The sequence below is a fragment of the Littorina saxatilis genome, linkage group LG2 (genome assembly GCF_037325665.1).
Source record: "Littorina saxatilis isolate snail1 linkage group LG2, US_GU_Lsax_2.0, whole genome shotgun sequence".
In the NCBI taxonomy this organism is placed as follows: Eukaryota; Metazoa; Mollusca; class Gastropoda; order Littorinimorpha; family Littorinidae; genus Littorina; species Littorina saxatilis.
In genome coordinates this window covers 39,283,371-39,295,265 of record NC_090246.1, presented here as the reverse complement: position 1 = coordinate 39,295,265, position 11,895 = coordinate 39,283,371, and the positions used below count along the sequence as shown (strand labels likewise).

At 42.5% G+C, this 11,895-nt stretch overlaps 1 protein-coding gene and 2 long non-coding RNA genes across 3 annotated transcripts in view; 2 read left to right on the top strand and 1 right to left on the bottom strand.

The window, feature by feature from the left end:
* LOC138956214 (uncharacterized) overlaps nt 1-11,895 on the top strand; it is a 103,118-nt gene that overhangs the window by 46,961 nt on the left and 44,262 nt on the right. The window lies entirely within an intron of this gene.
* LOC138958971 (uncharacterized) overlaps nt 1-11,895 on the bottom strand; it is a 55,938-nt gene that overhangs the window by 7,271 nt on the left and 36,772 nt on the right. The window lies entirely within an intron of this gene.
* LOC138958969 (uncharacterized) lies at nt 10,216-11,843 on the top strand. Its single transcript, XR_011453558.1, has 2 exons — nt 10,216-10,789; nt 11,375-11,843. It is a non-coding gene; the product is annotated as an uncharacterized lncRNA (long non-coding RNA).

Here is an 11,895-nt window from a genome sequence, read left to right as displayed (position 1 = left end):
TGTGGTTCCATCCTGAACAAATAAAATGATACCTTTCAAGTTCAACACATCTTTGGGTTCCATTGTTTAATGCAAGGCTATCCTGAACATGGTGTCAGAAGTGAAACTGAACTTTCATGCAGAACTGTGTAACTTTTGAGTGCAAAGTGTCACCATAACATCGACATCGGCAAGTAAGTGTTCTTTTTTGACTGAAATTTCAACATAATGCGCCTAGATCCACCCAAGCGTTTCTCCTTCCAAGCAGAAGAGTGGCCTCTCTGGATAAGTGAATTCAAGCGTTTTAGAAATGCATCAAAGTTGAAAGCGGGGATATAGCTCAGTTGGTAGCGCGCTGGATTTGTATTCAGTTGGCCGCTGTCAGCGTGAGTTCGATCCCAGGTTCGGCGGAAATTTATTTCAGAGTCAACTTTGTGTGCAGACTCTCTTCGGTGTCCGAACCCTCCCCCCGTGTACACTACATTGGGTGTGCACGTTAAAGATCCCACGATTGACAAAAGGGTCTTTCCTGGCAAAATTGCTTAGGCACAGTTAATAATTGTCTACCTATACCCGTGTGACTTGGAATAATAGGCCGTGAAAGGTAAATATGCGCCGAAATGGCTGCAATCTACTGGCCGTATAAAATTTCATCTCACACGGCATCACTGCAGAGCGCCTAGAACTGTACCCCCGGAATATGCGCGATATAAGCGTCATTGATTGATTGATTGATTGAAAGATGAAGCAGGGGATGTCCAGCGCGACACACTGTTGTACGTCATGGGTCCCGATGCAGAAAAGGTTTTCCCGGTCGCTACATTTTGGCAAGACACGGAATGAAGACGGCGATGAAGTCGAAGAGGAAGACACAGATTTTGATACTCTGGTTCAGAAGCTGGACAGCTACTTTGTGGTGAAGAAAAATGTCATCTACAAAAGGTCACAGCTACAACAGAGAAGACAGCGACATGGTGAAACAGTAGAAGAGTTTTTCAGAGCACCCAGAGAGTTAGCAAAGCACTGCAACTACCAGGATGAGGATGACCACACTTCGCATCAAGGACACTGATGTTCGATTTAAAATCGATACAGGCGTTGACATTTCTATTATGTCTGAACAAGCTTTCAGGAAACTGAAAAGGCAGCCAAAGCTAAAAAATTCTGCTGCTGTGTTGACTTCACCAGGAGGTAGACTGACCGTGTGAGGAGAATTCTACGCACAGACCAACTACAAAGAGAACCACTACAAGTTCAAGGTCGTTGTAGTAGCCAGTAGGGTAGACAACAACCTACTGAGTCGATCAGTCGCAGCAAAGATGGGGCTAGTGACACGAGTCGAAGAAGTACACAGAAGTGTGTTTGGCACTACAGGACTACTACACACTGATCCAGTCCCTATCAGGCTGAGGGAAGATGCAGAGCCTTATTGCGTGACTACAGCTCGCAGAGTACCATTCCCCATTAATAATAATAATAATAATAAATAACTTTTCTATAGCGCGAGTCCCATCAATTGGCTCCAGGCGCTTTACAAATTCATTATAGAATAAACTAGCACAAATCAACAAGCATACAAAGCATACATTTAACTGAGACATAACACCAAGAACCCAAGCACTAAGCAAAACTTAGCGTACAATGTTAAAAGTACACACACACACACACACACACACACACACACACACACACACACACACACACACACACACACACACACGCACGCACGCACGCGCACACACAAAGATACCATTGACAAAGAGACCATAAAGCACATACAGGGTAGAGAGTTCCAAAACAGAATAGAGTTGTGGAGAGTCTACTCAGGCTAAGCAAAGGCTTTACGAAACAGGTATGTTTTGAGTTGGGTTTTGAAGGAGGAAAGGCTGCTGGAATCACGGATAGAACTTGGAAGCGAGTTCCAGACGGTCGGAATCTGGTACCTAAAGGTTCTTTCACCAAAGGTCTTGGTCCTGGTTTTGGGGATGCGAAGGAGTTTTTCAGAGGAGGATCTGAGAGAACGGGATGGCTCGTAGATACTGAGGGAATGGGACAAATAGGGGGGGAGTGATTTCTCAAAACAGCGGTACCCTAACAGAGCGAGCTTGTACTCGATTCTGTACTTCATAGGAAGCCAGTGAAGGGTGGTAAGTAGGGGAGTGACATGGTCTTCAGAAGAATGTGAAGGCGGAGTTAGAACGAATGCAGTCAGCTGGAATAATTCGAGAGGTTGTTGAACCCAGCGACTGGTGTGCACCCATGGTGCCGGTGGTGAAACGGAACGGCAGCATCAGAATTTGTGTGGACTATAAAAGACTGAACAAAGCCGTCAAGCGTCCGCATTGTCTGATTCCAAACCTTGGAGACATTGCGCCCAAAATGGCCGAGTCTACCGTATTCTCCACTCTGGATGCAGCGTCTGGATTTTTCCAAGTTCCATTGGCAGGAGACAGCCAGAAGCTCACTACATTCATGACTTCATTCGGGCGTTTCTGTTTCCAGTGGGTTCCTATGGGAATTTCTCTAGGCCCAGAAGTCTTCCAGCACAAAATGAAAGAAACACTCCAGGGACTGGAAGGGTGCGAAACCATCATGGACGACACTATTGTGTATGGCCGCACCATGGAAGAGCATGACTGTCGTCTCGATGCGGTGCTGGAGCGAATCAAGAAGTCGGGGCTGAAACTCAACAAGTCCAAATGCCACCTGAGACAGAAGGAAGTAAAATACTTCGGGCATCGGATCAGTGAGGCCGGCGTCAGCCCAGGTCCTGACAAGGTGAAGGCCATTAGGGACATGCCTCCACCTACCAACGTCACAGAACTGAGAACACTGTGTGGAATGCTGAACTATTTGACAAAGTTTGTACCGCACATGGCATCAACACTCAAGCCAATCACCAATCTACTTCAGAAGGAAACGGCGTGGTGCTGGGGACCAGCACAACAGCAAGCATTTGAGGCAGTGAAACGGCAGATTTCACAATCACCAGCTCTTGGATTTTACAGTCCAGACAGGAAGACGGTGGTGAGTGCAGACAGTAGTAGCTACGGCCTGGGAGCTGCACTGATGCAGTGGATCGACGATAATCTCGTACCATTGCGTATGCCTCAAGAACGCTGACAGAAGCGGAACGCAGATACAGTCAGATTGAGAAAGAGTGTCTGGCGTCAGTCTTCGCTTGTGAGAAATTCTCACAGTATCTCATCGGTCTGGACAGGTTCGAACTCTTGACAGACCACAAGCCGTTGGTACCACTCATGTCGTCGAGAGATATCGACAATACACCCATTCGTTGTCAGAGACTTCTACTTCGTCTCATGAGATTCAACTTTGCGGTCCGTCATGTTCCAGGGAAAGAACTGGTCATAGCAGACGTACTCTCAAGGAAACTTGTTCCCCACTCATCTGAGGATGAAGAACTGAGTGACGAGGTCACAGCGTACGTGGACTTCGTCATGACAAGCAAGCCAGTGACTTCAAGACGTATGGATGCTCTACATGCAGCCACAGTGCATGACCCAGAACTCCAGAAAGTGATCAGCTACACACTGAATGGTTGGCCGTCTACAGTCAATGAGCAGTTCAGGCCATACCAGCTAGTGCAGGGAGAGCTCTCACTAGTTGATGGTCTGTTAGTCTATAATGATCGAATCGTTGTCCCATCCAAAGAGAGGAAGAATGTTCTTCAGAAGCTTCATGAGACTCACCAAGGACTGAACAAATGCAGTCAAAATGCACAGGCTACAGTGTGGTGGCCAGGACTGGGCACACAGTTGAAAGAACTTGTCAATTCCTGCAGTGTGTGCAGAGAAGAACGACCAGCCCAGAAACATGAGCCACTTCGTCCTACAGAGTTGCCGCAACGCCCATGGCAGCAACTAGGCGCAGACCTGTGTTCGCGCCAGGGTAGGGATTTTCTGGTGGTGACTGATTATTATTCCAGATGGCTGGAAGTTTGTCAGTTACACTCTACCACATCCACCGCAGTCATCAACAAGTTTCGTCTGATCTTTGCAACACATGGCATCCCAGAGGTCATCGTTTCTGACAATGGCCCTCAGTTCCAATGTCGGCAGTTCAAAGACTTCGCAGAGGAGTACGACTTTGAATATCGCACAAGCAGTCCAGGGTTCCCGCAGGCAAATGGCGAGGCTGAGGCAGCAGTGAAGATTGCAAAGAAAATACTGAAGCAGGCAGGCCCTGATCTAGCTTTGCTTAACTATCGTGACACACCTCACTCCAGTACGGGTGTGAGCCCGGCAGTCGCCTTGATGGGAAGGTCGTTGAGAACAAAGATTCCTACACTCCCAAAGAATCTATCACCGCAGTCTCCAGATGACAACTACATCCGGAAGAAAGACGCAGGGACAAATGAAAACTACAGGCAGAACTACAACAGGCGTAAAGGTGCTACAGCCTTATCACCGCTACAACCTGGAGACACAGTCCTACTTGGCTCCAGTCCAGGTGAAACACCGTGGAAAGCTGACGGTACAGTCGTCGCAGCAGACGCCAGGAACCGAACATATTTGGTGAACACGCCAGGTGGTGTGTCCCGTCGCAACCGACAACACCTTCAACAGTTGCAGACTCCAAGGCAGGTAACCTTTGCACCCTTACCTGTCGAGCAAGGTCAAGCATCACATGATCCCCAGAATGTCACGTCAGCATGTCCTAAGGTCGTCACGTCACCTGATAAATCCCAGGACATTGAACCAGCAGATTCTGAGGACATCACATCCACTCACCAGAGCACAGAGGCTAGCAGGAGCCCAAACAAGACATGTAACTCGTGCATCCAGAGGCTTCATAGCCAAAGTGCCCATTCGCTATCGTCAAGATGTTGTTAAGAAGAAATAAGCTTATCAGCTTCTGAGGTGCCCGATTTTGCTCTGAAGTGTAGAGGTGGTGGTGCCTTGCAGAGCGTTGCTGAGGCAACACATTCTGTGTTTTGTTTTATTATTTGAGCCGTGAGCCAGTAGTTTTGTTGTGTGCACAATATCATGACCATATTAATGCAAACGAAGTTGAAAAAGTTTAACATCTTGATTTGGGTCGTGATAGTGAGAAATAGCAATATTGATATTTTAAATTGAAATGGAAAGACAGCATTTCAAGGAACAGTATTAACGTTTATTTCAGTTCATTTGGGTTACTTGAGACGCTGAATTTCCATTGTCCAAGAAACATTATTTAGTAAGGTAACTAAATGTATGAAAGACAGTATGCAATATGTCATTTCTTTGTTTGATGTATAATGGCATGAATGAAGAGTGACTGAGATTTAGAGTTTATGAAAAAAATGATTTGAGTTTTTCAGTTATTATTAATATTGACTAAAAGGTTAACAACAACAACAACAAAATCCAGGAACTTGAAATCACAGTCACCAGTACCAGAACAGTTCTCAAGTTACTTTTGAACTCAAAAAGAAAGGGAGATGTTTGGAAATGACATGATTAGAGTACATAATCATGCAGGCCTACTCGCGACTAACATTCAAGGGAAGTAACTCTTGATCGAACAGGCACATCCGGGGCAGTCAATGTCCGCCATGTTTTTGACTGTTACCATGTGGTTCCATCCTGAACAAATAAAATGATACCTTTCAAGTTCAACACATCTTTGGGTTCCATTGTTTAATGCAAGGCTATCCTGAACAGGCCCATGACACTGAAAGTGGAGGAGGGATAGGAGGTTTTGGTCTTTCATCATATTATACAGGCTAATCCTTAATAATAATAACAACAATAACAATTACAAGACTTTATTGTCCATTTTAAAGATACATTTAAATGGAAATATTTCTTCTCAAAAACTTATAAATCCTTTATTTTACCTCATTTTGATTATTGCGATGTTGTGTGGGATAATTGTTCAAAGAAGCTTTCAGATGAGCTGGAGAAGCTGCAACTCGAATCCATTAGAATTATTGTTGGTGCTGTTAATTAAAGGCACTTCACACGAAAAATTGTATACAGAATCTGGCTTTATACCACTTACAGAGCGAAGACGTCGTCACAAATTAATGTTATATTATAAAATGGTCCACGGCAATGTACCAAATTTCCCCCCCCCCCTTTCCCCGTCGCGATATAACCTTGAACGGTTGAAAACGACGTTAAACACCAAATAAAGAAAGAAAAAATGTACCAAATTACCTCAACGTTTTATTGCCACCTCTTGTTTCTGACCTAAATCCCTACCACCACAGACGCCCACTAGAGCGTAAGACTCCCCAGTGTAAATCAGATTTGTACCAGTCATCTTTTATTCCTTCTGCAACTAGTCTCTGGAATAAGTTGCCTGAAAATATACAACAATGTGGTCTGTTCAAGCGACATTTCACAGCTTTTGATATTTCAATTCCACCATATTACTATTCCCCAAATCGCAAAACTGAAGTTTTGCATTGCAGGTAAAGACTTGCCGGAATGAGTGATTTACAATATGATATGTTTAATCGCCACCTAGTAAACAACCCGGAATGTTCTTGTGGTTATTGTGGTTATTTTGTGTTCTTCACTATTTGTTATCATGTCCCCTGTTTAATGATGCAAGAACCGCAACAATCGGTACACTAGCTCCAGAATTTGTTAATATTGACACACTCCTGACAGGTGATTACCCCCCGCGGGTTAGGGGGAGTCCCATATTGGTTGGGACGAGAAAGAATTTACCCGATGCTCCCCAGCATGTCGTAAGAGGCGACTAACGGATTCTGTTTCTCCTTTTACCCTTGTTAAGTGTTTCTTGTATAGAATATAGTCAATTTTTGTAAAGATTTTAGTCAAGCAGTATGTAAGAAATGTTAAGTCCTTTGTACTGGAAACTTGCATTCTCCCAGTAAGGTAATATATTGTACTACGTTGCAAGCCCCTGGAGCAAATTTTGGATTAGTGCTTTTGTGAACAAGAAACAATTGACAAGTGGCTCTATCCCATCTCCCCCCTTTCCCCGTCGCGATATAACCTTCGTGGTTGAAAACGACGTAAAACACCAAATAAACAAAAAGACAGGTGATTCAAACATTTCCATATTTGAAAATAGTGCTATTTTTGTTGTTGTCCAAAGATATATTGAGAAATCAAACCGCTTTGGGACACCTTAGTTCGATGTTTTTTTAGTTTTTTTTTAAATATATTACTTGGGGCCCATCTACTTTTTATATTTAGTCAAGTTTTGACTAAATATTTTAACATCGAGGGGGAATCGAAACGAGGGTCGTGGTGTATGTGCGTGTGTGCGTGTGTGTGTGTGTCTGTGTGTGTGTGTGTGTAGAGCGATTCAGACTAAACTACTGGACCGATCTTTATGAAATTTGACATGAGAGTTCCTGGGTATGAAATCCCCGAACGTTTTTTTCATTTTTTTGATAAATGTCTTTGATGACGTCATATCCGGCTTTTCGTGAAAGTTGAGGCGGCACTGTCACGCCCTCATTTTTCAACCAAATTGGTTCAAATTTTGGTCAAGTACTCTTCGACGAAGCCCGGGGTTCGGTATTGCATTTCAGCTTGGTGGCTTAAAAATTAATTAATGACTTTGGTCATTAAAAATCTGAAAATTGTAAAAAAAATTAAAAATTTATAAAACGATCCAAATTTACGTTTATCTTATTCTCCATCATTTGCTGATTCCAAAAACATATCAATATGTTATATTTGGATTAAAAACAAGCTCTGAAAATTAAATATATAAAAATTATTATCAAATTTTTTTTTTCGAAATCAATTTAAAAACACTTTCATCGTATTCCTTGTCGGTTCCTGATTCCAAAAATATATAGATATGATATGTTTGGATTAAAAACACGCTCAGAAAGTTAAAACGAAGAGAGGTACAGAAAAGCGTGCTATCCTTCTTAGCGCAACGAATACCCCGCTCTTCTTGTCAATTCCACGGGCACTGCCTTTGCCACGGGCGGTGGAGTGACGATGCTACGAGTATACGGTCTTGCTGCGTTCAGTTTCATTCTGTGAGTTCGACAGCTACTTGACTAAATATTGTATTTTCGCCTTACGCGACTTGTTGATATTTTGTTGTGTCTTTCGTTCTCGTTTTGTATTTGTTTTCGTTTTCGGTATTGACACAGATTGTGTTCGATAATTCAAACTAAGTTTTCCTTGTTGTTTTTCTCCTTTTTATATTTAGTCAAGTTTTGACTAAATATTTTAACATCGAGGGGGAATCGAAACGAGGGTCGTGGTGTATGTGCGTGTGTGCGTGTGTGTGTGTGTCTGTGTGTGTGTGTGTGTAGAGCGATTCAGACTAAACTACTGGACCGATCTTTATGAAATTTGACATGAGAGTTCCTGGGTATGAAATCCCCGAACGTTTTTTTCATTTTTTTGATAAATGTCTTTGATGACGTCATATCCGGCTTTTCGTGAAAGTTGAGGCGGCACTGTCACGCCCTCATTTTTCAACCAAATTGGTTCAAATTTTGGTCAAGTACTCTTCGACGAAGCCCGGGGTTCGGTATTGCATTTCAGCTTGGTGGCTTAAAAATTAATTAATGACTTTGGTCATTAAAAATCTGAAAATTGTAAAAAAAATTAAAAATTTATAAAACGATCCAAATTTACGTTTATCTTATTCTCCATCATTTGCTGATTCCAAAAACATATCAATATGTTATATTTGGATTAAAAACAAGCTCTGAAAATTAAATATATAAAAATTATTATCAAATTTTTTTTTTCGAAATCAATTTAAAAACACTTTCATCGTATTCCTTGTCGGTTCCTGATTCCAAAAATATATAGATATGATATGTTTGGATTAAAAACACGCTCAGAAAGTTAAAACGAAGAGAGGTACAGAAAAGCGTGCTATCCTTCTTAGCGCAACGAATACCCCGCTCTTCTTGTCAATTCCACGGGCACTGCCTTTGCCACGGGCGGTGGAGTGACGATGCTACGAGTATACGGTCTTGCTGCGTTCAGTTTCATTCTGTGAGTTCGACAGCTACTTGACTAAATATTGTATTTTCGCCTTACGCGACTTGTTTTTCTTCTCTTTTTTCAAAAACATGTGTCGCATTGATCATATTCCGCCATGAAATTTCAGGCATGTTTATGTGAGCACTTATCATAAGTTTTAAACTTGTTGTGCTCCTTCTTAATGATGTTGTTATATTATCATGTGTCTGTTTACGAATAAAATAGAATTTTTTTAAAAATTACCTTTTCCAGCATATAAAGTTGAACTAAAATGGATTGCGTTTTACCGCTTTTGTTAGCGTGCGAAAGTTGTTGCAATAATTTTTTGGCCAAGTTTATTTGTACATTGCTGCTTCTTTTATTACAACACGGCTTCGACCCTTGTTGATTTTAATCAACCAAATTTCTTGTTGTCCTTGTCTATCGGAAACGAAGAAGGGAAGCTACAATCGCCCCAGGCCATATATATACTCTTTGTTTTCTGAGCCTGGACCATTGAGACGGTTATCTCATGGATCCAGGGCCGGACTAGGCAAATAGGAGGGGGGGGGGGGGGGGGGGGGGGGTTGCCAGTGGTGGTCCAGGGGGGTCCCCTTGGTGGGGATGTGTATGTCATATTCTGAGATAGGAAAATGGCCGCTCCTTGCATGAAACGGCATAAAATAAACAATAATAAAAAATTAAAAAATAAGTGATCGGTACATGTTTAGGCTAGGGGGGGGGCGGGGGGGGTGGTTGCGCAACCCCCGTAACCCCCCTGGTAGTCCGGCCCTGTAGATCTGTTCATTCTTCAGTTTGTCGGTGTCAAAAGTTATATCCCCATTCCACACAACCCTTCTTTGTCCCGTTCCCGTACCAACCAAGGAATGCTGCCAGAAGAAAAAAAATTACTACATAATTATGCAGGTTTTCAATTCATATTTTTGCAAAGTATCTGCACAAGCATGTGTGCCTGCTTCGGCCATGTTGATTTTAATCAACCAATTTTCTTGTCATAACTGTGAAGAACATAACGGAGATCACTGTCAAAGTCGGCCAATCTGCAATCACTTTCGTCTCGGTTGGGAGATAGCTCTGTATTCCTGTTTTGATAGATTCCGCTGAGTAATGCCGCATCCGGTCAGAGAGAAACTGGCGCGCTAGCGGCGTGAAGCGAAGAAGTTCAGTATGCCTCTGTGGTAGCTAACTACAGAGAAGAACCCAAAACCATTTATTTTAATTGTTAGCACATTTTCAAAGTTAACATACTTATCTATATATTTTGGATTGAGAGACTAATACGAATAGACCTTTTTCACTTAAATTTTGGCGCATGCGCTGTGAAGTTTATTGTCAGATCTACCGGAACTAGGGGGCAAAAGGAAAAATCGACAACGAGGCTTGGTGCAAAGTAAAGTGCGGAGACGACGAGACAAACTGTTGTGTTTACAACTGCAAGTGCAACAGTGGAATCAATGAAGACAGAGAAATACGGTGGACAGAATTTGTCATTGTATGGCTTTCCGACCGATGGGTGCAATTGCGAAGGCGCAACAGCGAAGGACGCGATGGGTGCAAGCAATCCGACGACAGGGGTTTGTTGTGCCCAGAGATCTGTGCCATTGAAAAGTCTGCTCGCGTCACTTCGTGTCTGGCAATGGCACGGCTATCAACGATGCCAACTCCTTTGACTTCGTACCCACCCTTAATCTTGGATTTGAGAGAACATCAAGAACAAGTGACTCTAGCAGAAGGACAAGGTACTGGTCGGAGACGTGACTTTGTCCGCTCAGTGAAGACCGACGACAAGCAAGCGGTTTTGCTTCCACCCCCCAGTGTCAACGCTGAAAATATCATCGGATCTGGAAGAGACTCAGAGCCAAGTAAGCTTTGTTTGTTTTTATCAATTTATGATCTGCTGACTTCAAATTGTCTTCCTACATCAGTGTATAAGAAATTTAAAATGAATCGGCAGCCCAAAACGGATGCATAGGAAGGGTCACGAAACAATTGCAAGATTTTAGAAAACAAACAAACAAGATCTAGACATTGTCGACAAGCCGCGTGCATGCAATCAACCAGAGATCTGTTGCTACAGTATCTCTGAATCAACAGACTCTTGAATCGAGAAGATTAAGGAGGTTACTTGATACAGATAGTGATGCAGTTTTCAAGACATCGATAAAGCTCATGCTGAATCATTTTTTTTATTCCCAGAAATGTACCATTAATTGATGCAACAACAAAAATAGCACTAGATTTCTACAATTTTGATTTTGCATGGAACACTCCAAAATAATTTCCGGGGAGCATCTCCCGCACCCCTAAGTTTTTTTCAATTTCAGGAGTTATTTCCCTCAGGTATTTTCATGCTTAAATGCTGTGAGTGTGATGCATGTGTAATCTGATAACAAGATCATTGATGCTGATTATATTGCTAATGTATACATTTGATTTTGTATTTACAGAAGCAGCCATTCCTTTGCCCTCTGCATCTAGTGAGAGCTTAGGACCAGGGCCAGATCATGCCTTTGCAAAGAGGGACACGACTACATGTGAGGGTATTGTTATTGGAACACAGACTACCTCAAGTTGGCAGAGCTGCAGATGATAATTACATAACAGGCCTCTGTGATTAATCGTCTGACTGAAGATGTTTCTGGCTTGAAGAAAGACAACATGAAGGTGAAGGAGAACATACGCTCTTTTTCTGTTGATTCTCTACTGAAAAATGACACTGCAGTATGGTTTCACACATATGGTGATCTTTCGGTATGCATGTACCTACTTCGTAAAAAAAGGCAGATCTACATTACTGGGTTGATGAACTGCCAAAGGCCACATCACTCCAAAGAGCAAGAAGCTTATTTTGTCATGTAATGGTTTATATAATTTACTCTGGTACTGTATAGAATAAAGGGCCCATTATCAATCAAATCTCTGGTCTGGTCTGAGTTTGTTTCATCAATGATTGTATGTGAGCTTACGA